At 48.3% G+C, this 22,120-nt stretch overlaps 1 protein-coding gene across 3 annotated transcripts in view; it reads left to right on the forward strand.

Annotated features, from left to right (window-relative positions):
* Positions 1-22,120, forward strand: part of DHRS7 (dehydrogenase/reductase 7) — a 797,588-nt gene that overhangs the window by 769,078 nt on the left and 6,390 nt on the right. The window lies entirely within an intron of this gene.

Genomic DNA, 22,120 nt, shown 5'->3' on the forward strand with positions numbered 1-22,120 from the left:
GGCTATCATCGTTCCTGCAGTGTTGGGCATAGTGTCGGAAGGGAAGTAGTGACAATATACATCCCCAAATAGTGATTAAAAAACACTTATAATCAAAGAACAAAAGATGACCCCGCACCAAAGTACATACGTATATGATATATATCAATGTTCTAGTACAATAAATCTCAAAGAACAGCACAATGCAACAGTGGATGACTTCCCAAGGATAAGCAATTTTAGAAACTTGATTGGAGGTTTATTTCATTCTTTATTATTCAAAATTCTTTAAACATTACAGAATTGCTTGCCGCCAACGCGTTTCATCCCTCTTGGGACTTCTTTAGGGCTTGATTGTAATATTCTGACAAATGTTCACATCAACCTTTAAAAAGTACCTGCATTGATGGAACTGTATATTATTAAAAAAGTATCAAGACCGTCGGATAGACGCTCCAATCTATTAGACACAGGGAATGTCCCTCCCGATGCAATTATCTTATAATCGACCTTTGACCATGGTACGGTCCATTCGTAAGGTTCCCTACGAATGGACACGTGTTCGTGCGACCGGAGGACTGGTATGATTTCGGGGGCAACATACGCCGGGAACCTTACGAATAGACCGTACCATGGTCAGAGGTCGATTATAAGATAATTGGATCTGGAGGGACATTCCCTGTGTCTAATAGACTGGAGCTTCTATTCGACGGTCGTGATACTTTTTTAATAATATACGATTCCATCAGTGCAGGTACTTTTTGAAGGTTGACGTGAACATTTGTCAGAATATTACAATCTAACCCTGAAGAAGTCCCAAGAGGGATGAAACACGTTGGCGGCAAGCAATTCTGTAATGTTTTAAAGAATTTTGAATAATAAAGAATGAAATAAACCTCCAATCAAGTTTCTGAAATTGCTTATCCGTAGGAAGTCATCCACTGTTGCATTGTGCTGTTCTTTGAGATTTATTGTACTAGAACATTGATATATATCATATACGTATGTACTTTGGTGTGGGGTCATCTTTTGTTCCAAGATCTGAGGTAATAACAGAATTTAAATTAGAGCTTGCGGTAATTGCTACTTTGGCCTAGGGCAAAGGATTCTTGGAAAGCATCTGATTGATGCCATATAGTTTGATTTTTGAAAGGTTCAATGTAATGTAAACTGAGTAAGAGGTTGCTTTAGAATTTAGGTGGATAGAAAGAGTAAAGGAAAAAGGGAATGCAAAATAGTCAGAACAGATAAGAGGCAGAGGTTTGTGAACAGAGAATTATAAATCTGAGAAAGTGGCTTATAGTAAATGGTCCGCATGATGAGCAGACAGAGTATTTAAGAGAGGGAATACTAGAGTGTTAAGGCTGTCAGTTTGATTAACATAGTTGATATTGAATCTTTTTCAGGGTGAAAATCTAGGTACCCAAGAATGGTGAAATTCGAGGATTGTAGAATATAAGGGGAAAGGTTGCCCTTACGGCAACCTTTCCCCAACCAATTACGGCAATGACAGCTTCGCGCAGCGGACGCGCGGGTTAAGAGCACGTACATCTCTGCTCCCATTCTACTTACGCTGCTTCCTGTATTTTAAACTTGTCTGTTCTGTTCTGTTTTTAGCATTTTAGAAACATATTGCTGCTAGTTTATTTCACCCACTTGACTTACTTGCATTTTGCACACGTCTCTCCCCCTCGGACGCCCTTTGATTGCCTTGCGCTCCCCGGTCCACCACGGGTTTTACCCGATTGATGTGGAGGGAGCGCCAGGCGTGTTCTACTTCTGGGCTAGAGGGGGGACGGGCTACATAAATTACGGCAATGACAGCTTCGCGGACGCGCCGGCGGCGCGCCAAAGGCAAGCCCGTCTGCGCACGTCCGCGCCTGGACCGTGCCTAGGGCCAGTATCCCAGCCCCTCCCAAAACACGTATATGGCACTACAATACAACAGCTCTACGTCGTCTTAACACATCGGACCTCAATTGCTGTAAGCTAATAAAAGGCAACACAAAAACAACTTGTGCTTGCGGCTTTTCCCTTCCGGAACTTCTGAATACCAGGGCTTTTCAGATAGTTCAGCCCCCCGGAAACAGCAAGCCTCCCCTTTCTAGTAAGAGTGCCACCTTAAAGGGAGACCTAGTAAATGTCAGATCACTGGCCAAACATAAGTATGAAATTTCCCAACTCATCGCCGACCATGATCTGGACTTATTGTGCCTGACCGAAACCTGGGCAGACGCAGCATCTGACCCAGACTTTGTAACCGCAACTCCGGCAGGTTACCAGGCATTAAGGGTAGATAGGCCTCTCAAACGCGGGGGAGGGGTGGCCATTATACTTAGGGACCACTTCCCCGTTTGGGTTTTACCCGACCTCCACACCCTTTTATGAGTCCTTACTCTTTATTATCGAGTTGAACACTAAACAAACTTTCAAGGGTATTCTTCTATATCGGCCCCCCCGGATTCAGGAGCCACTTTATCTCTAACATAGACAGCCTCTTAGAAACCAGTTTACAAAATGACGAATTCACTATTTTAGGACATTTCAACTTCTATCTCGAAGATAGAACTAAACTGAAGCATTATTGGAGACCCTGGAAGCAGTAGGTCTCAAGTAAAAAGTTCAGACCCCCACCCATGAGGCTGGCCATACGTTAGATGGCTTTTTTTCCTCGGTTAATAACCTTGCCCCTATTGAAACCCTGGTTTTAACTTGGTCCGATCACACACTTATTAAATCCGCACTTCCTTTCACCCCCTTGGGACCGTCCGAGGCATTAAATACCCCGGCCACAACTAAAAGAAAATTGGAGCTTATGGATAAACAATCTCTCCGCTCCCTGCTAGAAGTGTCCCGCCCCCCACTTCTAGGGCCCCCTGAAGTCTCAGCCCCAAAATATCTTAAATGGCTTATCGACGCTTTTAACACCGTCGCCCCTATAAAGAAAACCTCAGGAAACAGTCGAAACCCCTCAGCACCCTGGTTTTCTGAAGATCTTCGGAAAGAAAAACAGCTCTGGCCGCAACTAGAAAGACGATGGTGGGCCAACTATTGCCCAAACCGGAAAACTATCTGTAAAACAGCACTATCACAATACAAAGACCACCTAATAGCCAGTAAAAAGGAGTTTTATACTAGACAAATCAAGGAAGCAAAAAACTCTTCCAAGGAACTTTTCCGAGTGGTGAATATACTCACCTCGGCAAAGAGTCCAGGAATCAAGAGTGACCAAGAGTTATGTGACAACATTGCAGCAGCCTTCAAGACTAAAGTGTTGAATATCTTTAATAACTTTCAGGATTCTATTCCTTCATCCCCGATAGAATCCACCTTTAGAGAGCATAACACCAATACGCTGCTCGCCTTCTCACCCATCTCTTCCGAGACCGTAGCCAGATAAATCCAAGATTCTAAATCAGGATCCCCTACTGACCCCTGCCCGCCAAAAATTCTTAAAAATCGCTGATTTGGTTAGTCCAGGTCTCACAGATATTATCAATTCCATGTTCATGTCCGGATCCTTTCCCTCGATTTGGAAAGATACCTCCATCTTACCATTACAAAAAAAAACCTCGCTGGAGCCAACGGACCCAAATAACTATCGTCCCATCGCCCGGCTACCGCTACCAGCCAAAATAATTGATAAAATTATGACTCCCCAATTGACCCAATTCATTAATGACCATGACCTGCTGGACTCCTCTCAATTTGGCTTTCGCTGTAAACATAGCACGGAGACAGCCCTGATTAAAGCTACAGAAGAGATCAGGATGGCGATGGATCGGGCCGGCACAGCCGTGCTCATACTCCTCGATCTGTCAGCCGCTTTTGATACGGTTGACCATTCTCTCCTGCATGAGCGGCTCCAGAGAATAGGGATCGGGGGTGCAGCATTGTCTCGGCTATCCTCCTTCCTTAAAGATAGAAGACTCACGGTTGAGATGGACGCCTTCCGCTCAGATGCGTACACCCTTCCCTGTCGAGTGCCCCAGGGCTCCTCCCTAAGCCCTTCACTTTTTAACGTCTATGTCTCAGAGCTGGCCCCACTAATTCAGAGCTTTGGCTTCTGCCTCACGTCTTATGCCAACGACACTCAGATTGCTATAACAGTACATAGAAAAGAGACCTCTCCCGCTGCACAATTCCAAATCTGCATGCGGACGATCAACCATTGGATGAACACCCATTGCCTCAAACTAAACTCTGATAAAACAGAGATCTTGACCTTTGGCAATGTACTACCGCGCTGGGGCTACCTCTGGTGGCCAGTGGAGATGGGTGAACCCCCCAAACCGGCGGCAAAAGTCAAGAACCTGGGGGTGTGGCTGGATCCTAAACTCTCTTATTCAACACACCAATGCTACTGTATCAGCCAGTCACTTTTTGTTTTTTTAAAAAAAAATTCTTGAAATTATTCAAATAAACAAATTAACAAAAATCACAAGGCAAGAATACAATGAAGCATGATCATGAGTCCATGTAGGCCGAGCTCCAGCGTACAGTACATATAGTGCAATCAATATTCGTGGAGGGGGAGCAGCGAGGAAACCAGCAATAATACAGTAAATGATAGAAATCGGAATGCCGGTTAGGGGGACAAGGAGGCATCGGGAGATGAATCATGGGGGAGTACATACATTTCCACGATATGCGTTCCATTGTGACCAGATCCTGCCCCATTTCTTGGGCCTGCCCCATTTCTTTGGGCCTACCCCGTGACAAATTCACAGTTTTCTCCCGAAACATGCACCAATCCATGTTCTCCTTCCAGTTTGATACAGTGGGTGGCCTGTGGGACCCCCAGAGCTGAGCGATATCTCTCTTCACAACCATATTACCAAGGGTCGCCCAATTAATCTACGCCGCATTGTAATCGTTAGGTTCCCAGACATTCAGCAAACAACGCCTGGCTTCGGGCAGCAGCGACACACCAGTAACCCTTTCCATCACCACATGTATTCGGGACAAAAAATCAACCAACTCCGGACAATCCCATAGAATGTGGAGGAAGGTGCCAGTCATACCGCAACCACGCTTACACAACACGTCAAAAGAATAACCCATACGAACCAGACTCGGACCAGTAACATACACACGATGGAGGATCTTAAGCTGGACAAACCTAAGGCGAGCTGGTATGGCAACTTCCTTAGGCGAGGACAGAGCAGATTGCCAGTCTTCATCATCCAGTTCTAGTCCGTCAGCACTCCACAAAGCCCTGAGGCGCACAAGCAAATCAGCTCTATTATTGATCAGTTTCTTATAGATCAGTGAAATTGTGCTGTCGGGCACATGGCCATCTAGAATGCGGTCCTCAAGGGGAGAGGACTCAGGAATATCATCACCCACAGCAAAAACTGACAATAGAGCATAACGGACCTGGGCATACCTAAAGAATTCCGTGTCACCAAGCTCATACTCCGCCTTCAGCACATCAAAGGACTTAACGTTACCCTTAGACCATAGATCACCTACCTTGCTTATACCAATCATATCCCATTTATCAAAGCCTTTCGTTCTCCACAAATGTCCCAAACCTTCGGAATCATACAAAGGGGTCGCGCGGGTAAATCTACCACACCACCCCAATGCCGCATTCGCGTCCTGCCACACCCGTACAGCAATTTTAGTGGGACCGGTCAGTGTTCTACAGAGCCCCTTGGAATACAGCGCCCTGTTGAAATTCTCTCCTGGCAGAAGATATTTATCCATAGCGAAAGCCGGGGCTGGGCCGGGAGCGTAAGTCGCGTGGTTGACCGCACTCAACTGAGAAGCCCAATAATAACGCTTGATGTCTGGGAGGGCAATGCCACCGTCATACCACGGAAGCGTGAGTTTGGAGAGAGCAATGCGCGCGCGCCCGTCCCAGACCAGTCGTCTCTGTAGGCTCTCCACTTCACGAAAATAACCAGAAGGAACTGGGCCAAATGAATTCTAAAGTGCATACAAAAATCGAGGCAGCGACGTCATCTTGAAAAGAGCCGCACGACCGAGTGGTGACAGTGGCAACTTACGCCAGCGTGCAACATCAAGCTTGAGCCGCTGAAGGGGGGGTAACAAATTACACTTGTAGCGCACAGAGGGGTCCAAGGAGACATAAATCCCTAAGTACTTAAAGGCGGTCTCAGTTACTTGAATTGGAAATCTACGAGGCAATGGAGGGAGATCTCCTGCCAAAACGTAGACGCAGGATTTAGCCCAATTAATAATGAGACCCGAGTTCTTCCCAAAAGAGGTCAAAACATCAAAAAGTACATTCAAGGACTTCCGAGGGGAGGTGAGGTAAAGAAGGATGTCATCAGCGTATAACGAAATACGATCCTCAAAATCGGGAGTCCACCGAATGCCCCGCATTGAAGGCTCCCAACGGAGCCATTCCGCCAAGGGTTCTAAAGCAAGGGCAAAAAGCAGCCGAGACAGCGGGCAGCCCTGACAGGTACCACGCCCAAGTGTAAAAACACCGGACACCTTCCCATTAACTACCACCTGAGCCAAAGGCCTCTCGTAAAGAAGTTTCACCCAGGCGATGAGCACCGGGCCAAATCCAAACTTCGAAAGGGCCGTCCAAAGGTAGGGCCACTCGATGGTATCGAAGGCCATGGTAGCGTCAAGGGAAGCCAAAATGGCGATTTAGTGAGTGTCCCAGCCCTCGCAAGAACTCCATGGAGTCTCCGAAGATTAAGGGCGGTGTTGCGATGTGGGATGAAACTGGACTGATCCGGATGGATCAAGTCTCTGATCACCTTAATCAAGCGATTAGCCAACAATTTAGCTAGAATTTTAGGTTCGGCATTAAGTAGAGAAATAGGTCTGTACGAAGTAAAACGATCCCGCGGCTTACCCTCCTTATGGATAACTACAATGGTAGCAAGTCGTTGATCAGCAGGAAGGGAACCAGACTCCAAAGCCTCAAAGAACATCCCCTTTAAGTAGGGCGCCATTTTGTCGGGCTGCAGCTTGTACAGTTCAATGGGTAAACCATTGGGGCCCATCGCCTTGCCAGAACGAAGGGAACGTATGGCCACCGCGACTTCATCCACCGTAAGAGGTGCCTCCATGAGGCCTCTATCGGAGTCAGAAAGGCAGGGCAATGCAATGTCCAGCAGCAGCAAACGAGAGTCTTCCTCATCCCTATCACAAACCGAGGCATACACAGTCTTGAAGTGGTCTACAAAACACTGAACGATCCCGACTGGGTCCGTAACACACTCACCATCAGGCCTCTCAATCACCGGAACAACACGATTCACTCTCTCTTTCTTGTCCAACCACGCAAGCAATTTACCAGCCTTGTCTCCCACATCATACAACCTGCCCTGTTGCTCTCTATACATCACTTACGCCGCATCAGTAACGAGAGCTCTATAATCGGCTTGTTTCAAACTAAGGGAGTGCAGCTTTGCGCAACATACTCCTGATTTAAGATCATCCTCAAGTGCAGTTATTTCAGTTTCCAAGCGTACAAGTTCCACATTGTTAGCCTTCTTGGCGGCGGCAATCAGCGACAGGGATTGCCCACGAATAACCGTCTTAAAGGCTTCCCACAATGAAACAGAAGAGGAAACAGACCCCACATTTTCATTAAAGTAATGGTCAATAGCTTTCACAAGTTCAGAGCGGGTTTTGGGATTGCGGAAGTACCAGGGATTGATAGGGGTAACTCTACCCTCACTGCCCACCCTGACCTCAAAACAAAGCCAGAGAGGGGAATGATCAGAAATACCCCTGGGAAGCTGACTAACTTCTCTAATGGAGGAGGATTGGACTGATGGCATTAAAAAGTAATCCAGCCTGGAGAGACTGCCATGGGCCCCCGAATGGAAGGTGTATTGTAACTGCGTAGGGTGCATCAACCTCCAGCTGTCTATCAGCCCAAAGGTTTCGAGCAAGTCACTAAGCCACACTTGGGACCTAGCCAAATCCCTAGGGGGACAACGATCAGAGGTGCCAGGAACCACAGAATTAAAATCCCCACCAAGGATCAGGAGGCCCTCAGGAAGTCCTAATATAACCCTGCCGAGATCAGCGTAAGATGAGGCCTGTAGGCCCGGAGGGATATACACCGAAAGTATGGACAGTGTCTTCCCCTCCCATCTACCAGAGAGCGCCGCGTAGCGCCCCCTGTCGTCAAGCGTCACTTCGTCGATTTCAAAAGGGAGAGAAGACCGGATAAGAATGCCCGCCCCCCTGGAACCAGAAGTATACCCAGAGTGAGCCACCAGCCGATATCCATGTCTATTCATGACCTGACACGCATTACCTATTAGATGCGTTTCCTGCAAAAGGACAATGTCGGGGGAATGACGTCTAAGGAACTGTAACACAACCCCTCGCTTTATCCTGTCTCCCAACCCATTGACATTCCAGGATAGCAGTCTCAACTCGCCACCCCCATCCCCAAGAAGAAGGTAGAGCAGCATCCACACAAGACCCAATGACCAGAGCAGATGAAAAAAACAATACGATGCCTCGTGAATAGAAAGAATCACACACACACACCCCCACCACCCCCCAACTTAAGCCCGTTACAACACCCCCCACCCTGCACCCCTGCGTACGACTCATAAGCCACCCCAACTTGCAGTGTGCCTGTCGCCCCATCATAAAACTAATCTACACAAAGAACCCAGGGGGAGGAAGAGTCCCCATTCACCCTCGGGCCAATCTAAGATAAGAACAAGAGAACCAATGTCCAGACTCAGCTGAAATAGTAGAAAAGTTCAGATGCCAGGATCCACAGTGTCACTCTCTGGCACGCCACCGTCGGCGCCACCGGGGTGCCTGGATCGATCGTCTCTCTTGGGCAAAGAGTCGAGCCAGTCACTAACATTGTCCGGGCGATCAAAGAATAACGTACGTTCCTCAAATTCGATCCGAAGTCTGGTCGGAAACAACATAGCGTACTTAAGGCCCAAGTCGCGCAGCCGTCTCTTTACTCCCTGAAATCCCAGCCTCTGCCTCTGAACGAGCGGTGTAAAGTCGGGATAGAAGGTCACGGAGGCATTTTCGAATTTCACAGGGCCTTTGTCCCGCGAGGCTTGAAGGATAGCGTCTCGATCCCTAAAGTGGAATAGTCTTGCAATAATGGGTCTCGGGGGGGAGGGGGGGGGCACCCGGCTTCGCCTTTCCGCCTGGGACTCGATGGGCCCGTTCAACAGCAAAGAATTTGCTAAGTCCGGCGGGAGCGAGATAATTTGTGTCCAGATCTTCCACGAGATAGTCGGTTGCAAGAGTCTCGGGACTCTCAGGGACACCGATAAGGCGTACATTGTTACGACGGGTCCTATTTTCATAATCCTCGAGGCGACGAGCCATCATGTCGTGAGAGGAACGCAAGTTACCGATCTCAGTCTGAGCGTCCGTGACATCCGTAATCAGACTGGAAGTCTTCAAATCCAACGACTTGACCCTCTGGTTAGTCTTCGCCAAGTCCGCTCTAATCAGCGTGACGTCGACGGCCACCGTGTCGATGTTAGAGGCGAGGGCCTCGTACTGCTGTCCCATGGAGGCCTTCATGCTGGTGATGGCACTCATGACGTCTTGCAACGATACCTCTGAGGTCGCAGCAGAATCGGCCTTAGGATCGTCAGAAGTGCGGCCAGCACCGCTGGGGGACCCCTTTAAATGGGAGTAATGGTCCATAATATTCGTCTGGGTCTGTCCCCCACGGAGAGGTGTCTTGATCTTGCGTTTCTCAGTATCAGGTCTGGTGGCCATATTGGAGAAGGGACCCCGAAGGGGCCCGCGCGACCTAGTGAAAATGGCCGGGTGTAGAGTGGCCAAGAAGACAACGAAACTGGATCAGAATAGCGTAGACGCCAAGAAAGCTGGAAATGAGGCACTCAGCAGGGACAGCACACAGCAGTGTAGAAACACCAGGCCGGCCAAGGGTCGATCAGGGCAGCACTTCAATCAATCTGAGCCGGGAGTAGAAAACGAAACTGAAAGGGAAACTGGGGTCGATAGAGAGGAGACCCCTTCAGCCGTTGTTGTTAAACTACTACTCGGCCTGGCCAGCAACCGAGCCCCCGGTCCGTCTCGGGGAGGGCCGCAAAAGTTCGAGGCGGTGTAAAAGTGGATCCCAACGTCCGAATTCAATTCTTCAAAGAATGTTGAAATCAGCAAGAGTTTGCGAAAAAAAGCCCGTCTTCAAAATCAGGATGTAGTCAGGATATTTGCGAAGGGCGGCGCGGGTCCGGGGAGCTCTGTGCTCACGCGACCATCTTGGATGCCTGCGAAGCTCCTCCTCCAGCCAGTCACTTTCTTATCAAAAAGATCAGGAAGATTCTTCCATACATTCCAGCAGAATCGAGAAAAACGGTAGTAACAGCCTTAAACTAGTCTAAACTGGATTATTGCAACGGATTTTTGGGAAATGCACAAAAACAATGCTTAAAAAAAACTCCAAAGTGTGCAAAATTCAGCGGCCCGACTTCTACTCAATATCCCCAGAAACAACTCGGTCACCGCCGAAATTCGCAAGCTGCATTGGCTCCCAGTGTAGCAACGGATCAAATTTAAGGCACTGTCCTTAGCCTACAAAGCCCTGAACAATAAAGGGCCGATCTTTCTACAGAATCTGCTTTCTTGGTATGAACCCCCCAGAAACCTCCATTCCTCTGGCACAAAACTCCTTCAGGTACCAAAAATCCGCACTGTGCAATGGGGAGGGCGCAGTTTTCACTTCTACACCTCCAAACTCTGGAACTCTCTTCTTTTCGAGCTCAGAAACTCCCCCTCTCTCATCGTCTTTAGGAAGGGCTTGAAGACCTGGCTATTCCAGAACTAGCCACTAGTGCAGACCCCCTCGCTGTCCATAGCGCCATGACACCCACGGATATACACGCGCTTTTTAAATTAAAATAACATAACATAACCAATAAGATGTTTGCAGAAGTCTTTCTTATGGCCTGATGGTTGGTACATTATACAGCCACATAAAGAGACTATGGGACTCAATATAAGTGAAAAAAGACAGACCGTCTTCATTTTCAGATTTAGTGTTCAGTTCTAATAGAGAGCACTGTATTTCAGTCCTGTCTATTATCATCAGTCTGACCCTGGGTCTGAGAGGGTGGTCACGGCGGAGAATTCACCTTGAAGTATTGTGGCAATATCAGGACCGGATGTATCCTTCAGCCAGGTTTTAGTTTAGGTTGGGACATCTGGCGCTGTGAAGTCTGAATCGATAGAAATCATGGGGAACTCTGTTGCAAACAACAATTATCACCTTGCCTACATGCATCCATTCACCTTACAAACAAAGCCCTACTCTTTGAATATGAAAAAAAGCAGCAGTTGGCAAAAATGCACATACCTTGAAAGCAGAGTGCTGCTTCCTTGGCTAGTATATCAGTACCACAAAATGTAATTAAAAACAAAGGTGAAAAGTCACATATCTCCTAAGGAAGCTAAGATGCCTATAATTCCGGTCAAATAGTACACATATGAAGTGTGCAGAGAACCTTGCAATACAGATGGATGTTTTAGACCAGACCTGCCATGACTAAATAATGTGGAGTGGCAGTTCCTTATTTCTTCATCTTCAAAATGTCCATATATCTTTATGAATCACATCATATTCCTACAAAAATGTGTATTTATGGGTCTACTTTTACTGAGAAGAGTGTCTGTTTATTACAAACTATACCCAATTCTCTTTTAAACTTCCCTAGCTACATAACCATTTTTTTTCAGAAGTGCATGGGTTGTGGCGGAGGAAGCAAGCAGGAATCATTTAAACAATAACTAATGTCATTGTGAGAGAAATTAAATCCATGAACAAATCTTGAGTGCAGACCACAGCAGGAGCACCCTACCGTACTTTATGTATCTATTTCTGTTGCTCAAAAAGTGTACATTTCTGTTTGTAGCACTTTACTTCATACTCTATTCTCCTTTTTAAGAGTTGACTCAGCCGTGCCTCTCCATTTTTAGGTCTAGCCTAGACAGCAAGCGCTGTTTCTTCAAGACCTGTTGTATATACTTTGTGGACTTGCAGCCCGACCTTTGCTTTTCATTTGTTTCTCTCAGTATCCTTTAAAAATTATTGCTCTCAAATGGTTAATCTTTCCTATTTATCTCTCATTTTCATTGGTTGTTCACTTCCATGGAGCAGCACCCCATTACTTGTAGCCTTCCACTTGTCACATTTTAACAAGCATCAAAGGGACTACTTTTTCCTTTGTCCAAGAGCACTGTACACTAACCCCTGATCTTTTCTGTAGCTCTGACTTTCGTTTCTGTAAACAGGGCTGAAATTCATGTTTTGTTTGTTTTGAGCTCTTAACATGAGCACTCGTGTCACTCAGAGCTCTGATGGCCCTGTAAATCTTCACGCACCTTTCTTTAATCAGCACCCACTTTCATGTGTCACCATTGCGGCCACATCAGGCGGCAGCACATCTTTTATTTTATCAGCAGGACGCCCGGTTCATGGCCACGGCATTTCATGCTTCACCATGACAGGTATGCACCCAACTTTTGTCTACACAGTTCATGCTTGCGCTCAATTTACGGCCGCTGCACTTCATGGTTCAACACGGCATCCCGCTTTCATGTTTTATTTCTTTATGTATTTACTGTTGCTTCCCGTACATTAAAGCTGCTTACTCTTCTTTCACTCTGCCCAGTCTTTGCATCTGCTGTTCCCATCGTGTCTACCGTTCCTGTCCCCTTAATGCTTTTAGCGCTCCTCTTGATCTGTGCTCATTTGTATTCCGGTCTATCCTCACAGTTGCTTGTAATTGCTCTCTCTCCTTCAGTCCTCTGTTGGCGCGCTCCTCCCATTTTGTTCTACCTTGTGCACCTCCTCCCTTTTTCAGTATCTGTTCTGCCTTCCATTGCATGGTCCCTTCTCTTCTGTTAACTGTCCCATCCCTACATTACCTGACACCCTTCATTGCACATTAGCTTTTTCTATCTCTTCCAGATATTTGTTCTCCCTCGCCTCCTTTTTTTGTCTGAAATACACTGCCTTCTTTGCTCTGCTTTGACCTACTCTTGCATGAGCAACATGGATCTTTTCTCCCTCCCCTCTTCTGTTGGCACTTCATTCTGCTACTGCTCTGTGTGCTCTAAGCACCGTTTCCTCCATCCTTTCCCCGGCCCTGACCAGGCATGTGTACTTTGCGGTTGGTGTCTGCCGGCTGAACACACTTCTTTCTCCAGACCTGTCACTCCGGGATAGGCCAGTGTTATGACACTTTCCCACAGAGCAGGAGCCAGTGCTCATGGATCAGGTGTCTCCTGTGTACCAGATCATGCCTCATGATCGGCCGCCCCCTCAGACTGTCAGCAGTTCGGTAAGCACTGCCCTCCGGTTCTGAAGATTCATTAAGTGGGCTCCTATGTGATGGTTGTTTTGGTCTTTGTATGGGTTCCTCTTTCTTTATGTTGGATGGACTGTTTCCATTAATACTTTCTCTGCATCCATCACCTGAACACAAATCTAATCAATTTGTCAATTATAGTTTTTCTTTTCTGGAACTGAATGTTTGATGTGCAGCCTATCACTTTCAGAAGTCTTTTTTCAGTCAATGCCCATATAAATCCCAACAGATGATATCAAGTTGCTATAAAGGAAGTTGCACACTTTATTTGTAAAGGAAAACGGCCCCTATCTCAAATGCCTTTCTTATGCTTTCCACAGGGGTGGCCTTGCCTTCCCCAGTCTCCAAGATTATTACCTTGCTGCCCACCTCTGCCTTATTTCAGAATGGGTTGTGAGGGAAAGCGAAAACACTTGGTGCATATGGACAGATCAGTGGCATGCAAACCATTGTGTGACCTGGCCTGGCTCCCAAAACACTTGTCCCTGCGGATTGCATACATTGCTACTCCTATGCCAACGGTTTTAGAGGTTGAGACAGATTTGCACCTCAAAGGAATCTCGCCACCTTTCCTTCTCCGAACACCCCCATCGCTTGCAATCCAGATTTTACCCCCACACACTTGAATTTTTACCAGCATAGGTCAACGGTGAACGAAAAATATTGCCAGATCTTTTCCAGGGCAAATTCATTAAATCTTTTGAGCAGCGCAAGACCAAGTTCCAACTTCCTGACACTTCCAGACACCAATACTTCCAGCTACTCCACTGGGCCCTGCACCCTTCTAATGTTTCTGCTGCTAGATTACCCCTCACCCAATGTGAATCCCTTGTCCGCAATTTTGAGGGCATAGGCGGACTAGATTCCAAGACCTATGCAGTCCTACAACAATTCCACCTTCTGCCCAGCCATTTATAACCACGAACGTGGGAATTTTACTGCGTCCAAGACATTATGGGTAAACAGTGGCTCCGCTATCTGGGGATACGGATATACCGTGAACCATCTGACCTAGTTGAAGGAAACTTCATCAGGACAGTCACGGCATTCAGGTCGCAGATGATGTTCTGGCACACGCAGCCTATTGCCACTATATGTAGAATAGCGCTCCTAAAGATGGTAGCGCTTCCGCGACTCCTATACCATTTTGTGAATTTACTGATATTAACGTGCCTGCGGCATTTCGCGTTTTCGAGGGTGACATGCGCCAGTTTATATGGCGTGGTGGTCGAAACAGAGTGGCGCTAGCTGTCTGTGGATGGAGGTGAAGTGGCGGTCCCAAATATGGAGCACTGTTATCTAGCAGCACAACTGCAATGGATAGCCCACTGGCTCAGCGGGAGGCAGCTTGCTGATAAAGCCACACAACAACCAGGCTGCACGCAGGCACAGGTGATCTCCCTTTTCCACCCGGGTAGACGGGGACCCAAACCAACTCAGCAGCTAGAGAACGTGGCATATGCTTGTTTCCGTTGGGTCTTGCGGATCATTACTGGGCACACTGCGTCAGATGCGAGTGACCACAGCGGCAGAACTAAGGGCGTGGGAGGCTGCGGGGCTTCAGTCAGTGGGAGACATATATAAAGATAGGAACCTACTCCCCTTTGAAGTATTGGTAGATGAATATGGCCTACCGAGGGGCCAGTTCTTGCTTTATGCAGCACTCACTGGCACGATGAGGACACACTGGGGAGATATATCAGAGGAGCCAAAAACACATCTGACATTACAGTACCTTCACTTAATGGGGACGGGCAGACACCTTGTTAAATGGTTCGCAGTCTCTCTACGGACACATGCCGCAACTCCACTCACTACATTGAGAGAGCGTTGGGATGCTGACCTACAGCGAGAAAGCAGTGACCGGAAATGGACGGCCATACTGGCAGGCCCCATGCACATACCGAGGAATGCTCGGTTCAGGATCATACAATACTACATAACACCGCGTGCATACCTGACACTGGCTTCGATGAACAGAATTTTCAATCGAGTCGACTCTCATTGCCCCCGCTGCGAACCGATAGGGGGAGATCTGGTACACATGTTGTGGGCCTGCACCAAGCTGCGCAATTATTGGGAGGTAGTCACAACACACTTGACACGTTGCATGGAGCGAGATCTAGACTGGGGCTGGGAGGTGTGTATATTGGGACTATACCGCCGACACAAGAAGCATAAAGTGACATCACGATTCATAGACTTATGGATCATAGTGGCAAAACGACTTGTCACTAAACGCTGGAAGTCACAAAGGCAAAGAAATGGGAATCAAAGCATAATTTGCCCGCACTAGTCGTAAAGTCCCTGTCGATATTAGTGAAGAAAAAGGTGCAAACCACGGGCTGGAAGCACAATTCCCTATACTTCCTTAATTTAGAAGCTGATTCAAAGAACCTAGCATTCATCAATATACAGACACATGATAGCCCGGCACACTTTATACACAACTTGTAGTAGATTCAGAAAACAGTTCAAAAGAGTCTTTGATAGGGAGCAGTGTCCCGGATGCAGTAGTTCCTGTCCCGCAATAGAGGTCCTCGATCTTGTCCGCTTCATATGGTTCGCCAAGGTGCACCTTGGCGAACTATGTGAAGCGGACACGATCGAGGACCTTTATTGCGGGACCGGAACTACTGCATCCGGGACACTGCTCCCTATCAAAGACTCTTTACCTGCCAAATACTATGTTCAATGCATGAGGAAGTGCACTAAACTAAGATTCAAAAATTACCAGTTGCGAACATATGAAAGATTATCAAATTGAACACTCTATATTTACTTTTTAAGCCCTGAAGAAGTCCCTGGATGGGACAAAACGCGTTGGTGGTTTCAAAAGTGGTGCTTTCAAAAGTTTTTAAAGAATGAAAAATAAAGAATAAATTGAAATCGAACATCGACTCGTCTATGGAACTAGATCCTTTGAACTGTTTTCTGAATCTACTACAAGTTGTGTATAAAGTGTGCCGGGCTATCATGTGACTAAATGCTGGAAGTCCCCTGACCCCCATCACCGCGGGCATGGTACCACTCTATGATAGGGAGAGGTGTGGCGCCGCGGCCAAGGCGACTGACGCTGGAATCTGGGGATCAGGGTTCGATCCTCGGCTCCGGTGGCAGGTTAGCCCAGCACCATGTGACTCTGGGCAATAGCTTGCTTAATCTTCCCGACGGCCCCCAGCGCCTAGAGACCCTTACGGGTGATTGTGCGCTTTACAAATGTGGATTATTATTATTATTATATGCTGGGCGCAAGCGGAGGCTGTGGCCTTACACCGGGAAGATACCTTAGGTGCACTCAAGACACCAATAGCTGCAGCCTGGGACACAATTCTCACTGACCTACGGGGTGCGTGGCAGGAACACTCGGAAACGCAAGAACATCCCCAGGGGTCAACTGCCACGGGGGATGGCACCGACAGCCCCCAAACACCGGCCTAGATGCCCCCCTTTTTTTCACACACGCCCCTCACTCCCACCCCACTCTTCCCTCTCCCCTGAGTGCTGACCTAGAATGGTGTAAAGTGTCGGAAATACGCAACATAAACCCCTAACAGACCATTCATACGACAACAGGCAATCATTTTGAGGCACAGCTGAGTGGTGGGCAGGTACCGGGAGAGATGACGAGATATGTGAACAATATTGTGTTGGCAACACCAACCCCATTAGAAATGGAAATTTAGGGAGATGCGATTCTTTTTTCCCCCCTCCTTCCCCCCTTTTTTTCCACCTTTTCTCCATTCCCAATATTACCTTCTCCCCCCTCGTTCTCTCCATTTTTATATTAGCTTTATTGTATTTCATGATGTTGAGTAAGCATTTCAGTGCAACCATCAAGATGCCACTTACATGACAAATGTGAAGACAAATAATTTGACTGTTGTGATATGTAAAAAAAGTAAAACTAATAAAAGAGATTTAAACAAAACAAATGGGTAAACAGTGGCGTGAAATCCCAAAGATCTATTGATGTATTCCCCAGCAAGAAAGAGCCTACAAGATCATGGTCAAATGGTATTATACCTTGGCCCACTTACACTCTTTCTACCTGAGCGTGCCCCACATAAGTCACATTAAAAACACTTTGGGCTACCCAATCCCGGCTGTTATAGCACTGTTATCTTAGGACTGCTTACTCCAACACTTAATGCAGTGACACACTCAGACTGGTTCTTGACACAACATATGACGGGCGTGGCCAAACAACTGATTGCGTTGGCCTGGTAGTACCCCAACACTCCAGCAATGGATTCCTGGTACACAAAACTATGGCACACCTAGCACTAGAGAAGATGACTCACAAATTAACTCAATCAATCAGGGGTTTATATAGCACGCTACTCACCCATGAGGGTTTCAAGGCGCTGGGGGGAGGAGGGGAGCATCTCCGGATCAATCAAAGAGCCAGGTCTTGAGGTCCTCCCTGAACGTGTGCAGGGTCGGGGAGTATCTGATGTTCACGGGGAGCTCATTAAAGATCATGGCTGCGATGTAGGAGAAGGCTCTCCCGACAGTTCTGTTTCTGCAGGTGCAGGGGACATCTGCCAGGGCGAGATCGGCGGAGTGGAGGTTCCTCCTGGGTAGGTGGAAGGAACTCTCTCGTTGAGGTATTTGGGTCCGATGTTGAGGGATTTGTAGGAATGGGTGAGGAGTTTGGAAGTGACCCTCTTTTCGACGGGGAGCGAGTGGAGGCCTCGTAGGTGTTGGTCATGTGTTCGTAATGCAGTGTCCCGAGGACGAGCCTGGCTGCGGCGTTCTGGATGGTTTGGAGTTTTGGTAGAAGAGTTCTGTTGATTCCGGCATAGACGGCGTTTCCGTAGTCCAGTCTGCTGGTTATGAGCGCGTGGGTGACAGTTCTTCTGCAGTCTGGGTGGATCCATTTGAAGGTCTTGCGGAGGATGCGCAGGCAGTTGAAACTACTGGAGGCTCCGGCGTTGTTCTGGCGGTTCATGGAGAGGGAGGAGTCGAGGATGATGCAGAGGTTTCATGCGGGGTCTGTGGGGGTGGGTGGATTTCCGAGGGTGGAGGGCCACCAGGTGTTGTCCCACGCCGAGGTGCAGGGTCCAAAGATGAGGACCTCGGTCTTCTCTGAGTTGAGCTTCAAGCAGCTGTCTTTTATCCAGGCTGCCACGTTCTAAATTCCTTCCTGGAAGCAGAGTCTGGTGTCTTCGGGATTCTTCATGAGTGAGAGGATGAGCTGGGTGTCGTAGGCATAGGATACAATGCTGAGCCCATGCTATCTGACGATGGCGGTGAGGGGGGCCATGTAGATGTTGAAGAGCGTGGGGCTGAGTGATGATCCTTGGGGGACTCTGCAGTTGATATCGGTGGGTTCGGAGAGGAAGGGAGTCTGATCCTCTGGGTTCTGCCGGAGAGGAAGGTTTGGATCCAGTCGAGGGCGGCTCCTTGTATCCCGTCGAGGGCAGCTCCTTGTATCCCCGCGTCGTGAAGTCTGCCTGTGGCCGTGCGATGTGATACAGTGTTGAAGGCTGAGGAGAGGTCTAGAAGGATGAGGGCCGCAGTGTGTCCCTGGTTGAGTACCATGCAGATGTCATCAGTGGTGGTGAGGAGGACGGTTTCGGTGCTGTGGTTGCTGCGGAATCCAGACTGGGAGGCGTCTAGGATGGAGTTCTGTTCGATGAAGGCGGTCAGCTGGGTGTTAACAAGTCGCTCTGTGACTTTGGCCGCGAAGGGGAGGAAAGAGATGGGCTGGTAGTTTGTCAGGTCCGTTGAATCGGCCGTTGGTTTCTTGAGGAGGGGTTTAACCTCTGCCCGCTTCCAGTCGTCTGGGCAGATGCCGGATCTGAAGGAGGAGTAGATAGTCCGTCCTAGTTCGGGTGCGATGGCAGCGACGGCCCTGTGGAATATGTGCGGTGGGCAGGGTTCCAATGGGGCTCCTGAGTGGGTCTTCTTCATGGTCTCGGGGATGTGTTGGACGGTGGTGGGAATCCCACGTCATGATGGTTGACTTGTCAGCGGCGGTGGGTAGGTGGGGTGTCCGGCGTCATTTCGCTAAAATTGTCGTAGAGGATCTTGATCTTCAGATGGAAGTAGGAGCTGAGCTTGTCGCAGAGTTCCTGGGAAGGTGTGACGTCTGTGGCTTCGCTGGTGGGTTTTGTGAACTGCTGCATGATGTTGGACAGTTCCTTGACGTTGGTCACGGTGGTCAGGACTTTGTCTCTTATGAAGGACCGTTTGGTGTGTCTTATGCGCTGGTGGTATTCCTTCAGGGCTCTCCTGTGGTTCTTCCGTGCTTCCGTAGTTTTTTGGTTTCGCCAGGTTTTCACTAGGTGTCTGCAGGAGCGTTTGGCTTCTTGTAGTTCTGTGGTGAACCAGGTGGCCTTCAGAGGGCGTTGTTTGGCGGGGTGGCGAAGGGGAGCGAGCTTGTTGACGCAGCAGGAGATCCAGCAGTGCAATTCTATGGCTGCGGTGTTGGTGTCGGACGTGGCGCTGGGGAGGGTTTTGGAGGAGGGTGGTGTTCAGGTGTTCCTCTGTGACCTTGCTCCAGTTCCGTTGTGGCGGGCGCGGTGAGGTCTTGGGTGCGGTGGTGGTGTTGAAGGTGAAGTGGATGCAGTGGTTGTCTGTCCAGAGGGGATGGGTGGTGTGGCTGAAGCGGATGTTTGTCCCTCACGCGAAGATGGGGTCGAGGATGTGTCCAGCTCTGTGAGTGGACGTGTTGACCAGCTGCTTCAGTCCGAGGTTGTCGAGGAGAGTGGTGGAGTCTGGGTTGTTACAGTTGTCGAGGTGGAAGTTTTGGTCCCCAAGCAGAATGTAGTCCTTGGAGGTGATGACGTGGGGTGCGACAAGCTCAGCGATGGTAGTTGCGGGCTGGGTGCTAGGTCCTGGCGGTCTGTATATGAGGGTGCCGCATAGCGTGGTCCTGGGGCTGGTCAGGATCTGGAAGTGGAGGTGTTCTGTGTTGGAGTGGGGGGTCACTCGTTCTGGATGTGGAGAGTCGGAGGGGGATCTTGGGTGCGATGGCGATTCCTCCTCCTGGGTGGTCGGGCGGTCCTTTCTCTGGAGCTTGTAGCCGTCCGGGATGGCAGTGGTGATGTCGGGCCGTAGGAGGCGTTGGTCCAGGTTTCAGTGAAGAAGGCGACATCGGGCGAGAGGGTGTCGATCAGGTCCCAGATTTCTACGGCATGTCGGTGCAGGGAGCGCACATTGAGGAGGATGCATATCAGGGTTTGGCGGTGCGTGCATCAGGCAGGCCTTCAGTGGATGTGGGAGCTTTGTCAATGGTGAAGGATTTGCAGCAGGGTCTGCACGAGAACTGTCCATGGGTGTTGTTCGGCAAGGATCTTGCGCAGTCGGCGTGTGTTCCGGGATTGAGTGCGTGGAGGGTGATTGAGTCATAGCGGTAGGGCCTGGGAAAACCAGGGTACGTGGCGCTGGTCGTGGTAGGGCCAGTGGCACGCCCGCTGCGCGCGGTTGCCATTGGGGAGGGGCGGGACCAGAGGTAGGGACGCGGGAGTGGGGGCTGTGACGGGTGGGAGGGGCCGCAGGTTCAGAAGTGCCGGGAACTGGGCTGGGGAAACCAATCAAGAATAGCACATAGCTAAAACAGACAAAAATTGTACAGACCATTGACAGCCCCCTATTGATTACTGCCCCAACTCCACGCTCTTCATTTCTTCAGAGCACATCTCATTGCCCTCTTTTTAGCTCCTCAGGCATAGTCACAAATTGTACTGAAAAATATTGCAGTGGTTCGGGGGCCAATCGGAACCCTCGTAATAGAGTGAACTTTCGGTTAGTCATATTAGACCAATACAGCAACTCTTAGTTAACTAAAGAGCAATGACAAAACCTGCACCATTTGAGAAAACTTTCATCTCTTGTAAAAGCGAAAAACACACAATTTCCCATAACTACTAACTGCTAAATATGACTGTAGATGAGGAGAAAGTTCCCTTTAAAAAAAGCATGGGAGAAAGAATTAAATATAACATTACACAAAGGCCAACAGAATGATATCCTTACATGAACTAATGATGTCATGACTCATACCGGGGAAAGGGAAACAATGGAGAAAAAACTGTACATATGTACAAGGGATGAAGGGATCATAAGACACCCCATGGAGAAGCACTGCCATTGTGTCTGTGGGAGTACCGGCTCATTGACACACTTTTTATGATTAACTAGGAGTGGCTGTGTCCAATGTCTCACCTGAAGGTATTAGAAGTGCTCTGCCTTAAGCAGACCAAAGTCAGGCTGTATTTGCTCATCAGGCTTCACTCCACCCATCAAGCTTTGTGCTTTGGAAAGGTGGCGTCTAGGTACACCTTTTAGAATTTCTTCTTTAATTATTGGCTTTTCCAATTTATGTATATCTGTTGCTTGTATCTTTGGTAGGTAGATGTGTTCCAGCTAAATATAGTTTTCGAAAGTAGGCTTCAGATGCTTCCCCAGCATAGAAGCAATCATAGAATTCAAGGAAGCAGTTGGATTTGTCATTCTCCCCTTCTTTGTAAACCACCCTCTTCATCTTTCACCTTCTAAGTGTGGCTTTTCACTCGATGAGCTGTAAGCATTTTGGCTAGAAGCTTACCAGGATTATTACCCAAATTGTAGAACAATTGGTCTACATTGACAAGCAGAAAGTTCACTCTATTACGAGGGTCCTGATTGGTCCCCGAACCATTGTAATAGTTTTCAGTACATTTTGTGGCTATGCCTGAATTTCCACCTCAAAGAATCTTTTAGTGCTTTCTACAGACTTGACCTCTCCAGTTTCATTGTGTTGGATATATTCTAAAATGCTTTGCTTTCTGTTAGTTAGGACTACAGGGTCCTTTAGCAAG

The sequence above is a fragment of the Lissotriton helveticus genome, chromosome 9, assembly GCF_964261635.1.
Source record: "Lissotriton helveticus chromosome 9, aLisHel1.1, whole genome shotgun sequence".
Classification (NCBI taxonomy): Eukaryota; Metazoa; Chordata; class Amphibia; order Caudata; family Salamandridae; genus Lissotriton; species Lissotriton helveticus.